This window comes from Pteropus vampyrus, unplaced genomic scaffold (assembly GCF_000151845.1).
Source record: "Pteropus vampyrus isolate Shadow unplaced genomic scaffold, Pvam_2.0 Scaffold475, whole genome shotgun sequence".
Classification (NCBI taxonomy): Eukaryota; Metazoa; Chordata; class Mammalia; order Chiroptera; family Pteropodidae; genus Pteropus; species Pteropus vampyrus.
The window spans coordinates 87,971-100,697 of record NW_011889256.1 but is presented as its reverse complement, the minus strand read 5'-3'; the positions used below and the strand labels follow the sequence as shown (position 1 = coordinate 100,697).

Here is a 12,727-nt window from a genome sequence, read left to right as displayed (position 1 = left end):
CCGCCCTGGCGTCTGCTTCTCGTTGTGCTGGTTCCGCCGGCCTCGCATCTCCACTTCCGACGGCTGCGGCCCCCGTTCGCCTCTGGAGCGGCTCAGCTCATCCTTCTGACGGGGACCGGCGCTTCTTGCCGGCGACAAGCTCTTTCTAGAGAACTTTAAAGATCTGATTGAGCTCAGGCAAGGCTGTAGTCTAGAAGGGCCTCCATTCTAAGTGAGACAATAACTGTACGACACGCTCGACGCCCCCCCCCCCATCACAGCGGGTGCTGAGCTAGAAATAAAAACGGGCAATGGGAAATGCGGCAGAGAAAAGTCACTGAGTCTACACAGAGGTGGAAGCTGAAGACCACGGAACTGACGTGACAACCACGCGCAGCTCATCGCTTCAACTGCGAAACGCCTCACCCGGCTTAGCTTTAATCAGACACTCGCCAACGCCTCCGAGAAAAACTTCGCTTTGCTTTTTCACATCTGGTTTGATTTCCATAAGAAGCTAAATTTATTACCGCAAAATAATCTTGTTTGTTTGTTTGGAAGCAAGAAATAAACCTTCTACAGTGAAGTTCTCTAGTGGACAACTATGTTGTTGGACTAACACCCCCCATTCCACACAACTCCTCGCCCCCACTCAGCACGTTTGAAACTTGGAGAGTGAAGGGTAGCAGAGTGTGCCACCCCGACGTGTGGCTGCAGGAGTTCAGGATGTACCGTCCCCAAATATGCACAGTGATTTGGCACAGTGATTATCTGGAGCTGTAGGCACTTAAAAACCAGCAATGGAAGGACAGGCTTTCTCTGAACTCCCCTTATCTACCCGAAGACAGATCCTCCAAGAGGAAGCAGTCGCCATGAATTTTCTCTAGCGTTTTCATCGACCAAGGAAAATGAACTCTTATCGCAGGAGAGGGGACTAGAAGTTGACACCACACTCGGACACGCTGTATCACAAACTGTCCTTCTTCCATCTATGCTTCTAGGGCCCACTCGTCTCCGCTAGAAATTACTTCGTCTCCACTCAGAGCCTACGTCCTCCTCCTCTCTCCCTATTAAGATGGTACGTAAGCCCGAATTCTAAGCCGCCGCATGGAGTTACTCATTTGTCCAGGTATACGAGAGGAATACCTGTTAACCGACGTGTGTTTGCTTTACTGTTGTTAATCTGTCTTCTACTGCAGGGTCTCAGCTAAGAACTCAGAGGGTAGAGAAATAATTATTTTTCCTCTCTACAAAATAAAGAACATTTTAAAAATAACAATTATTGGTACCTTTGGAAAATAATCTGACCTTTTGTTTCAATACTGTTTAATGGAAATATGAAGTTTAAAAAGGGAAATGGTTCTTTCCAGCTTGAACCACCCACATTTCATTAACACACCCACAAACTGATTGCTACACTCAAAGGCTCGCTTCTCAGAACACACAGCCCCAGCCTGCAATTCTAATAGGTGATGAACTAGGGGGAAGAAAAGAGAGAGAGAGAGAGAGGTTTTGAAGGGTGACACTGAAATATGCTAAAAAAAAAAACATTGTAAAATTATATTATCATTTAGCATTTGATGTATAAGATATAGAGACAATCAACATTTGTAAATATAGCCTCAGAAAGTAATTACCCAGAGAAAAGCTCGCAAAGGAAATCGTGTCCTCAGAGGCTAATTGATTTCTCCTCATTCTACCTCTCCTAATGCGTCAAAAAGTAATAGACAACAAACTCTGCTCGATGACGCAGCCGCAGCCGCCGTGGAAGGGCGAGGGGGCCGGCACCACCGGCCACGTGAGTGGGCTTAAGTGAACCTTAGTTTACGACCCAAACGTGGAAGCGCCCACCTACAGGGACATGGTGCTAAAATACTGTTAGTGAGCGTCCGATTTAACGTTTAAGTAAAAAACCAACATTACAAACTCCGAGAGCATTAATTCATTGTAGGTGTTCCTGATACGCATGTGCAATTTCCATTAAAACATCTAGATACACAAAAAATATAAAAATTGAGATAGAACTTTAAACTCACTTGGCAGCTCCATGTCATCTGGCTTCTAGCTTCATCGGTCCGTGAGTTTCCCAAAGCCCCCCACAGGTGTACCCCAGATGCCAGCAGAAATTATCTCGGCGGCATTCTGATTTTTGTGTATCTCTATTCACTACAATGGGCTTCTAATCGAACACACACACACACACACACTACTCCCATGAATGCACTCTCGGTCAATTAAAAATGAGTAACATAAATAAAAACCTTTATTAAAACTGGGAATCTAGACTCAGGGGACAATAACAACAAGGTCTCAGAGGCAACGTCATCTCCTTACATTATTCCAATCATTCACTGAAGAAAAGAATCAGTAAATAAAATAAAAACTCACTCGTGAGAATTTGTTACGAGAACTTAAAACAAACAGGAGAGTTAAAGAGATTAAATGAAACAGGAGAAAAAAAATGAGATTAAAAATAAAATACAAATAAACGGACTTAGAAATAGTAGAAAACTATCACTTGAATTGATAAATAATTAAAATTATTTGAAACCACAATATACCAACTTCTAGAAATAGAACTAAAAAAGGTAGAGAAAATGAAAATACACAAAATAAAGAAATTTCATAACGAAAGGAGTGGGGATTTGAAACAACATAACAGAAACAATCAGATGCTCAGTTTGAAAGCAACACTTTATAAAATACATGCATTTGCATGTACCTGTTTTATTAATATATAAGTATTTGTTTTATGGGTCTGTGGCGGGTGCTATGTGAGTGGACACGAGCTCAGGCGTATAAATTGCTGAACTATTAACTCTTGCGTGATTGACATTCTCGGCATGATTCACGTGTTCAGTAACCATGATCTCGTTGAATTTTCGTAGCAGCCCACGGAGGTGCACTTGCTAATCTCATTTTAAAATGTCACCACCGAACCCAATTCCCGGCCCCTATAATGCGCTTGCCCGGACCCCGGTGGCAGGTCACCGTCACGGAAGACAAACGCGTGACGCCGATGGCCGCCGCCTCCTCCATCCTCCGGCAACCACGGGGCCCCCGGTGCAGGAACACGCAGGTCCCCCCAGCTCCTCGCATCCCTCACGCGCTTAGCCCTCGCGGGTCCTGCTCCAAGGGGCCCCCTCACCTCCCACCCCGACCGCCCGATGGACACCCACTCTCAAAAGACCACCAGCCCCTCACTTAGCAGAGAGGACGGAATTCGCCAGAAAGAGCCACCGCGCCTGCAGATGACAGGCATGTTTCCTCGCCTCTGCTCGCCAACTCTGCCGCGGCAATAGCAGAGTTCATCCTTCCACCGAGACGAATTCCCACCCACGCTTTTCAGTCCGAGTGCTTTTGCTTTACCAGGGATAAAATGATCTTTTTTTTTTTTTATCCCTTTTCATTGATATAGTCCATCTTTTTTTTCAATTACAGTCGACATCTAATATGATCGTATGTCAGTTTCAAGTGTACAGCATGGTGGTTAGACGTTTATAGAATCTATGAAGTGATCCTTCGATTAGTCTAGTGCCCGCCTGGCACTTATACGTGGAATCTAAGGAATAAACCAGACGAAAGGAAGGCAGACAGAGCTGCGTCCCGTCTGGGTCTCGCACCTGGAAACATTCTATCGTGCCATCCCTCATCTGAGCCACTTCCATTTAAACAATAAAATCCTCACTCAGCTTTGCCTCTTCCCCTGGTCACTAGCCCATCTGCCTTTTCTCTGCCAGGGGAAAGTCCCTCAGTGACAGTGCTTGTGAACCATCTTACCTTCACTCCTGGGCTCGCTGCCACCTGCCTGTGGGCGCCATCCGTCCACGGAGACAGTTTTCGCTGGAATCACTGAGGATGTCTGTGTAGCGGGACCAGAGGTCTAAGGGCTTTTCTTGCCTTTTCCTGTTATACAAGTTAAACATGATCACTGTAGAATCTTTAAAATAGGCAGATAAGCAAAATGACGAAAAAAAAAGTCCCTCGTGATTCTGATCACACATACTATTAGGTAATTTCCTCTTGTTCATCTAAAACTTAAGTGCGAACTTCTTTTCTTATTGCTAAATATTTTGCTGTAACATCATTTTTGATGTCAGGGTAATATAGGGATAGTATCCCTCACATTACAAATACCATACTTTTGAAAATACACTTTTTTTTTTTTACTATAAACGGCACTGTAAGGAACATCATTGCAGATGAATAATCACATCTCTGGGTCACGTTTTTATTCATGGACCTTAAATTTTATTGTATTTCACTTCCCAGCAGCACTCAGAAATGGTGGTCGTTCCCCCGGAAACACTCTTCCTTTCATTTTGATAGCCAGGTATGCTTATATATATTTTTAGGACTGTTTTTCTCTTTTATAGATATAGCCTCCACCACCAAACCATATGCAAGGCTGATTCAACATTCAAAAATCAATTACTGTAATTACTGACAGGCCAATAAAGAAAAAAATCACATTATCATATCAGCATATGCAGAAAAATCAGTTGACAAAACCCAACATCCATTTAGGACTAAAAAATAATAATAAAACTCCCAGCAAACTAGATGCGGAAGATAACGTCCACGACTTGTTAAAGAACATCAACAAGAAACTCACAGATAACATAATACTTAACAGTGAAAATGCAATGCCTTTCCGCTCGGATCAGAAACAAGGCAAGGATGCCGCCTCTTAGACTCTTATTCAATGCAGTATCAAAAAGCTTAGCTATTGGGTAAGAAAAGAAGAGGAAATAAAAAGAAGACATAGTGGATGGAGGAAATAAAACTGTCCTTGTATGCACGTACTTGACATGATCGCCCGTGTAGAAATTCCCAAAGTGTCAACAGACTCCTGGAAGTAACGAGCAACCACAGCGAGGTCGCAGAGTACCGGTCAACCGCCGTCCCGTACACCGTAAGTGACAACTGGAATTCGGAATTAAAACACGATGCCATTTACCTTACTACCCCCGAAATGAAATACTTACGTATAAATCTAACAAAATGTGTACAAAATCTATATGCGGAGATCTACAAGACTCTAACGAAAAAAAATTAAAAAGAACTAAATAAACGGAGAGCTAATCCATGTTAATGGATTGAAAGACTCGATTTTGGAAAGATGGCCGTTCTTCTCAACTTAATCTATAGATCCAATGCAACCCCAATCAAGCTACCAGGTTGTTATTTTGTGGATATCAACAAACCGATTCTAATGTTTAAATGGAGAGAAAAGACACCCAGAATGGCCAAAGCAATATTGACGGAGAAGAACAAAGTCAGAGGACTCTACACTAAACAACATCGAAACTGACTGCAAAGTTACAGCAATCAAGACAGTGTGATAGTGGCATAATGATAGACAAACAGACCAGCGAAACTGAACAGAGATCCCAGAAATGGACCTACGTAAATACAGTCGACTGATTTTTGACAAAGAAGCAAAGATAATACAACGGATGGTCTAAGATAGTCATTTCAACAAATAGTGTTTGAGCAACTAGACAAATACATGCAAAAAAGAAAAAGATTCTAGACAGAACTAACACCTTTCGTAAAAATTAACTCAGAGTCATCATAGATCTAAATGTAAAGTACACAATTTAAAAATTCCTAGTAGAAAACATAGGAGAAAATGTAGGTGACCTTCAGTTTGTCAATAACTTTGAGATACAACACCAAAAGCATGATCCATAAAAAAAAAAAGTCAGACTTCATCGATATTAAAAACTTCTGCTTTGTGACATACGTCGTTAAGAGGATGAAGACAAGCCACAGTGGATAGAAAATATTATCAAAACACATATCTGGTAAAGGATTTCGATCCAAAATATACCAAGAACACTTAAAATTAAATGATAATAAAACAAATAACTCAATCAAAAAGGCAAAAAAATGTGTGAACAGACACTGTCGAGGAAGATATACAGATGATAAATAGTATATACAAAAAGACGATCAACAACATATATTATTAGTGAATAGCAAATTAAAACAATGAGATGTTACCGTCCATAAGAATGTGAAAAATCCAAAACGCTCACAACACGAAATGCAGGCCAGGATGTGGAGCAAAAGACATCCTGTTTATTGCTATTGCGAGCGAGAAACGGTACGGCCACTCCGAAGACAGTCTGGTGATTCCTTACCAGACCAAACGTTCTCCTGCCATAGCATCCGGCGATCTCACTCCTCGGTATTGACTCAGAGGAGCCGAAACTCATATCCACACGAAACCTGCACGCGAAAATCTATAATTGCCGAGATTTGTCAAGCTCCCAAAGCGTGCTGCACTGGATAAACAAACAAACTGTGGGCCATCCAGACAACGGAGTATTACTCAATGCTAAGTGGACATAAGCTATCAAGCCGTGAACGGACTTGGAAGAACCTGAAAGGCTCATGACTAAGTGAAAAAAGCCAACAGGAAAGGGTTACATGCCGCATGATTCCAACTTCGATGACGTTCTGGGAAAGAAACGACTCTAGAGAAAGCCCAGAGCTGAGCCGTGGCCCGGGGCTCAGGGGCAGGGAGGAGGGCTGGCCATGTGGGGCACAGGGGGTTTTCAGGGCAATGCCCCAGTATGCACAGCACCACGAAGGCGAGCACAGGCATCATGCGTGTGACGAAGCCCATAGACCTGCACGACAAAAGGGGTGAGCCCTGCCGAAGACTCTGGACGTTAGTCAACGATAATGCACGGACAGTGTCTCCGTCCTTTGTAAATATGTAAACACGCACACGCGAACGTGAGGTGTTGAAAACGGGAAACCACGTGAGGAGGAAGAGGGGGCGTGTACGGAAACTCTGCCCTTTCTGTTCAAGTTTTCTGTCAACCTAAACATTCTCTGACCGATTATCCGGGCATAAAAATAAAACGGCATCTCCCGAGACATGTTGCCCAGTTGCCTATCGCGCGTTCACCAGCCTATCTGACAATGAGAAGAAGACGGACGCCCCCCTCGAGGCCCGGTGGCGCTAGTGACATTCTGGGGGGGGGCAGGCAGAACGACTCCGTCCTAAAAATAAGCAGCACGATAGCTTACAGATGATGAGACTTCGCGACGGCGAGCGAAGAGTTGTGTCATGTGAGAAAGGAAGCGGCGAGGGCTGCATGGAGCTGCTCGGCGCGCCAGGCCGGGCGCCAGGAAAACTCCCAAGGGACGTCAGAAACCTCGCCCCGGCCGGAGCGGACCGGGGTCGACAAACGCCTGAACACGTGCAGGATCGGCTATGGTGTGAACATATTCCTATTTATTTATTTTTTTTAGGCGAGGCACCCCTTGGTTGGCCTCACAGATTGCAAGGACCTTGTCAGCTTACAAGCCCTTATTTTTTTCCTTTACATTTTTATTTTTTACGCCTACAGCACCCGGTCTTCCTACGTGGTCTCCCATCCAAGTACTAACCAGGCCCAATCCTGCTGAGCTTCCGAGATCACATGGGATCGGGCTCGTTCAGGGTGGCGTGGCCATAGACTATTCTTTCTTGCTAGACTATTCTTTCTTGCTAGTAGGAAAATGCGTGGCTGTTTTGCATGAGCCACATTCCCACATTTGACGAAAGAGTTTACTCCGGGCTGTCGCACGAGCTCTGCTTCCTTTCTTTCTTCCTGACTCTGTCTTTCCTGAGCACCTGCCATTGCTCTGCCAACTTGGTCGCTTCCCTTGATCCCTTACTGATGACTCCCAACACCTTTGCTTAATTCTATTTAAAGCAGAGTAAACCACCCCTTTAATTTTTCTAACAGAAACACTCGAATAGTATGTGTGCCCCTCCTCAGAAGACTTAAGTCTTCGGAAAAGTCCAGATGGACAGCGGAGCGGCTGGTACGCGTGGTTAGTGACAGCGTGTTCTGAGAGCGCCCTTCGCCGTGTCACTGGAAGCTAAGGGAAGTGGTGCTTTCGACACGTGTTGCCTTCCCACACGTGACCCGCACGGCGACGCCGGCACCATCAGCGAGGTGGGATCCCCAATCCGAAGCTGAAGGAGCACGGGGTTGGGAGTCGAGGTGACGAGCCGGCCACACGGGCTTGGGGGGCTGCGACGGGGGACGGGGGAGCTGTCGTCACAGTTCACCCGCCCTCAGCATTGGGGTGTGAAAGCACAAACGCCTCTAGAATAAAAAGCCATGCTTCTTAACTGTAGCTACTAAAGAAGAGAGAGAGAGAGAGAGAGAAAGAGAGTTAACAACATGATCAGGGAAACGAAAGCCTAACGGGATATGAGCTCAGGGTGAGGGGTGCTAGTGAGGCAGGAACGAGCCAGTATGGATTTTCTAAGTGCCTTGAGATTGAAAAATTCCATTATGGCTTTCACCAACTACTTTCCTTTTGTATGTAATTAAAAAATGATCAGTGTTCTAATGACTGTATTTCTGAATTATTTCTTTTACTGTGTTGTGATACTTATTAATATCAAGAGCTACGGCTGATTTGGGAATGGCTGTAATCAAACGTGACATTAAGGGAGGCTGGTAAATGGCATAATTGGGGCGTCCAGGAGGTGGGCGGAGCCTGCGATCACAGACTCCTGGAGGCTCGCATTTCCCACTGCTGCTCTGACCCACACTAAGATACCACTCTGTGCTAGCCCATCAGAGTCTTCATGCCTTACGTCACTTAGGTCACTGCAAGAGGACTTCTCGAACTTTCATATGCATATAACCTATCAGAAGTTCTCCTTAAAATGCAGGTTCTCATCCAGTAGGTCTGAGGTGGGGCTTTTGATTCTACATCTTGTAGAACACTCCAGGTAGGGCTGACGGGTAAATTTGAATTTTAGATGCTCAATGAAAGATATGCAACTTTCTTCCATGTATCTCGAAATTCAGATTTAACTTGGTGTCCTGTGTTGTCATTTCCTAAATTACTCTCAGGTGATGTGGATGCAACTGGACCGGAGACCAAATATTAAAGAGAAACTCTCTAGAATCCTTCAGAAAATGGGCAGGTAATACAAATCGGTGAAGCCGCCAGACTTAGTGTATTAGAAAGTCTTGAGTGAATACAACAGAAAGATGTAACAATAATAACTGTACACAAACCTAGTAACAGATCTCCAAAATCCATGAGGCAAAATCTGCCAGAATCAAAAAGAAGACGTACTTGATTCAACAATCATACTTTGATATTTTTATGTTCCTTTATCAGTAATGGATAATACAATAAGATGAAAAATCAGGAAAGATAAAAATATAGATTATGAAACTTGATCTAAATCATGTCTATGGCGCACTTCAATGAACAATAGCCTGGTACAGACACTTTTGAAGCATGCACAGAATATTCTCCAGTACAGATCGTAGGCTGGGCCTCAAAATAAGTCTTGCTAAGTTTAAGGTTGGAAGAATAAACAGTCTGCTCTCTAGCTACAGCAGAATCAAATCAGAACTCAACAACAACAACAACAAAAAACATGAGAAATATCTAAATATTTAATATTTAAGTATCACATTTCCACCTAGTCTATGGATCAAAGAAGAAATCAGAAAGTAAATTTAAAAATATTTTGCCATCAAATGAAAATAAAACATATCAAAATTTATGGAATGCCGTGAAAGCCATGCTTAGAAGAAAATATACGGGTGTTAAGTCTAATACAAAGAAAAAAGAAAGATCTAAAAGAAAGTTTCTTCCATAATTAAGTAGAAAAAAAACACATTAAATTAAATAGGTCTTATTTGACGTGGCGGTTATATGGTTGTGTTCATGTATCAAACTCATTGAAATCTACATGTAGAACATGTTTTTCTTATTCAGTGCAAAATATGCCTCAATACTATTTATTTAGAAAACATCGATAAAGAATCTAATGAATTAAGCACTGATTGTAATGAAGCCACAGGAGCCAGGGTCACGTCCAGTGACCCGTTCATCAGAACGTCAGACGCTGCCTCCTCCCGTGATTCTTGCCACAGGTGCACAGAATCCTTGTTTTTCTCCCTATTTCCTAGCTTACCACGTATATTTTATAGGACATCTCTTTTCCCTTATCTCATATCTTGAAGTGTTTCCTTCTGTATTTTATCTAGATGAGATCCTCATTTTTCAATCAAAAAGTTTTGCTATCAAACGATTTAGATTATGCCACCGAAATTAACCTTAGATTACAAATGCAGGAAAACAGTGAAAATTTACTACATCTGCAAGTGTGCAAGGTGTATTGGGGTAGACAGTGAACGCTTAGTTTATCTGGTTGGTACCTCTCTGGACTCACTTGGAATATTAAAACGGGTATGATAAAAACAGCTACCCTTTACCAAGACGTTTTTATATGGTTGGCAATATGTGACGTGCCTTAAAGACTTTATGTCTTTTAGTCCTCCAGGAATTTTTTTAATGAATGTAATTATATGTCTACATTACAAATTTGGAAAACAAAACTTGAAAAGTTCAAGTTTTTGCTAGCCATAATGCTAGTAAGAGGTTGAATTGAATTTTGAAATCCACTCTATGTTTCTCCAAAGCTCATGTTCTAGAAATAATTTAATAAAATCACTCTATGTTATCACTGTCTCTTCTTTCTACATGTAGTACAATAAAAGTCTTCATCACGTGATTTCTAGAATGTACAATGGGGCAGTTGGCCCATTACTTTGAAAACACCTTTAACAAGCTAAGCCTGGAGATCCGTCCAGATAAGCGTAAAAATTTGATCTCCTAGTGCCCCTTGTTTTAAAGAGACCTCTTGACATTCCAGGAGTTCTGCAATTCCAGTCTTCCTGCTGAAGAATAGTGTGGGGTGAGGAGGATGTAGCATTACAAAAGATTTAAAGAGCTGAGCTCAGCCCCTTAAAAGAACACACAATTAAACTGGAAAGAAAATATTAATCCATAAACCAAAATACCGCATGAACAAGGAGTCTGAATGGTGTGTTCACTACATCATTGACAAAAATTCTCTGGCACCTTATCCCAGGCAGTCCTTGCACACAGTAGGTGCCAATTTCATGGAATGGGTGAAATAATGAATCAAGGAGACAACTAGAGAAAATGTAAAGAAATACGAGAATGTTTGGCCCTAGATCTAGGTGACATACAGCTGGCAGACAGCCTTTATGAAAAGATGCTGTATATCAACTTTTATTAAGGAACTGCAAATTATAACAAGGACACACCACTACACGCTCATTAGCATTTCTAAAATCCAAAAAGTTAACAATGTCCTTGATGGCGAGGATGTGGAGCAACAGAAACTCTCATTTATTACTGCTGAAAATGCAGAGTTGAAAGGAACTGTGCCCTGCCTCACAGAGCTGGCGCGTCCTTCCCTGTGATTCAGTGATCGAGCGCTGAGGCGTCTACTCAACAGATGTGAAATGTGTTCGTTTCCACGTGAAAACCCGCGTGCAGATGTTTACAGCAATTTTACTCATAATTATTAAAAACTAGAAACAATCAAGGTGTTCTTAAACTGAATGAGTAAAGAGGCAGTTACACACTCACACAATGCAAAATTATTCAGTCATAAAAAAAGAGCTATCAAGCCACGAAAAGACACACATGACATCTGAAATCATATTGCTCATTAAAATAAGTCAATCTGAAAAGGCTACATCGCTGTATGATTCAAATTATGATATTCTGGAGGAAGAAGCCGTAGCAGGATAAATGCATCAGTGCTTTCCATGAGAGCCGAACAGGTGATGCACAGGGGACTTTTTAGGACAGTGATGTTATTCTGTATGACACCTGCCATGGTGAATAGATGACATTATGCCTTTGTCAAAACTCACACATCTTCATAGCCCAAAGTTATCTTAATGGATGTAAAACTTAAAAAAAAAATCTTCAGGAGGCAGGAGGACCCTAGGAAGGAATGCAGTCTGACAAGAGAAGCTGACTATGTCACGAAGGGATGGGACAACTTCATGGAAGCGGGTAGAGGAAAAGTGTTCGCTGATGGCCACTTGTCTGTGAGACCGAAACCAACGGCGTTGCACGTGAACACCCGTTACAGGTGACACAGTCGTCCCCACTGGCAGGTGTGTCCACTGGAGTCGAATAGATAAATCCATTAAATGGATAAAGGGAAATGGGTGTCCGTTTTCTCACATTTGGAGGGTGAGTTTACAGGTGAGCAGGGAGGGGAGGCTGTCGTGACCCGCGTGTCAACCTGTGAGAGTCGTAGACACCATATGGATTCACGTTCAGCCCGAGACAGACATAGAAATATTTATAAATGTCTTCTCGTGCCAGAAGCGAGGAAGCGCCACACAAACACACACACACAGCGACGGGGATCCGTGTCAGAGGCACACGGATGCAGCTGCAAACGTTCCTAACAGCCAAAGCCGAAATGATTCGAGAAGCAGAATAAATAAAGTAGTAGGCCTATAACCCGAGGGGTAAAACATACATCCACGAGTCCGTATCAGTATAAAGAGATGGCCTAACTAATTAACAGAAAAAACAGAGAGCTCATGCGGTGAGGTTCCACAAAATTTATGTTCATAAAAAAGCATACTCCGCCCTCGAGGATACGGTGCATAACTGCTCATCCCTCACGTTGGGGCTGCGCATAGTAACCTTCTTTCAAGAGGATGGAATAGACGTGGTCAGCGGAGGGGCTATGCAGTGGGGAAAGCTGACCGACTCCCCTGGCCGGCGGGCCAAGGTCAACGTCAACAGTGCTAATTCATATTGATAGTATGTTCCCTGGACAGGATGAGGTGAAAACGTCACTTCACCTCTGTGAACTTTATCTCAAATACCCATAACCTCAGTCTAATTGTAAGGAAACACCAAA

General features: G+C 43.0%; 1 pseudogene; it reads right to left on the bottom strand.

Annotated features, from left to right (window-relative positions):
* Positions 1-7,337: 7,337 nt before the first annotated feature.
* On the bottom strand, positions 7,338-7,456 carry LOC111732627 (annotated as a pseudogene).
* Positions 7,457-12,727: the final 5,271 nt, after the last annotated feature.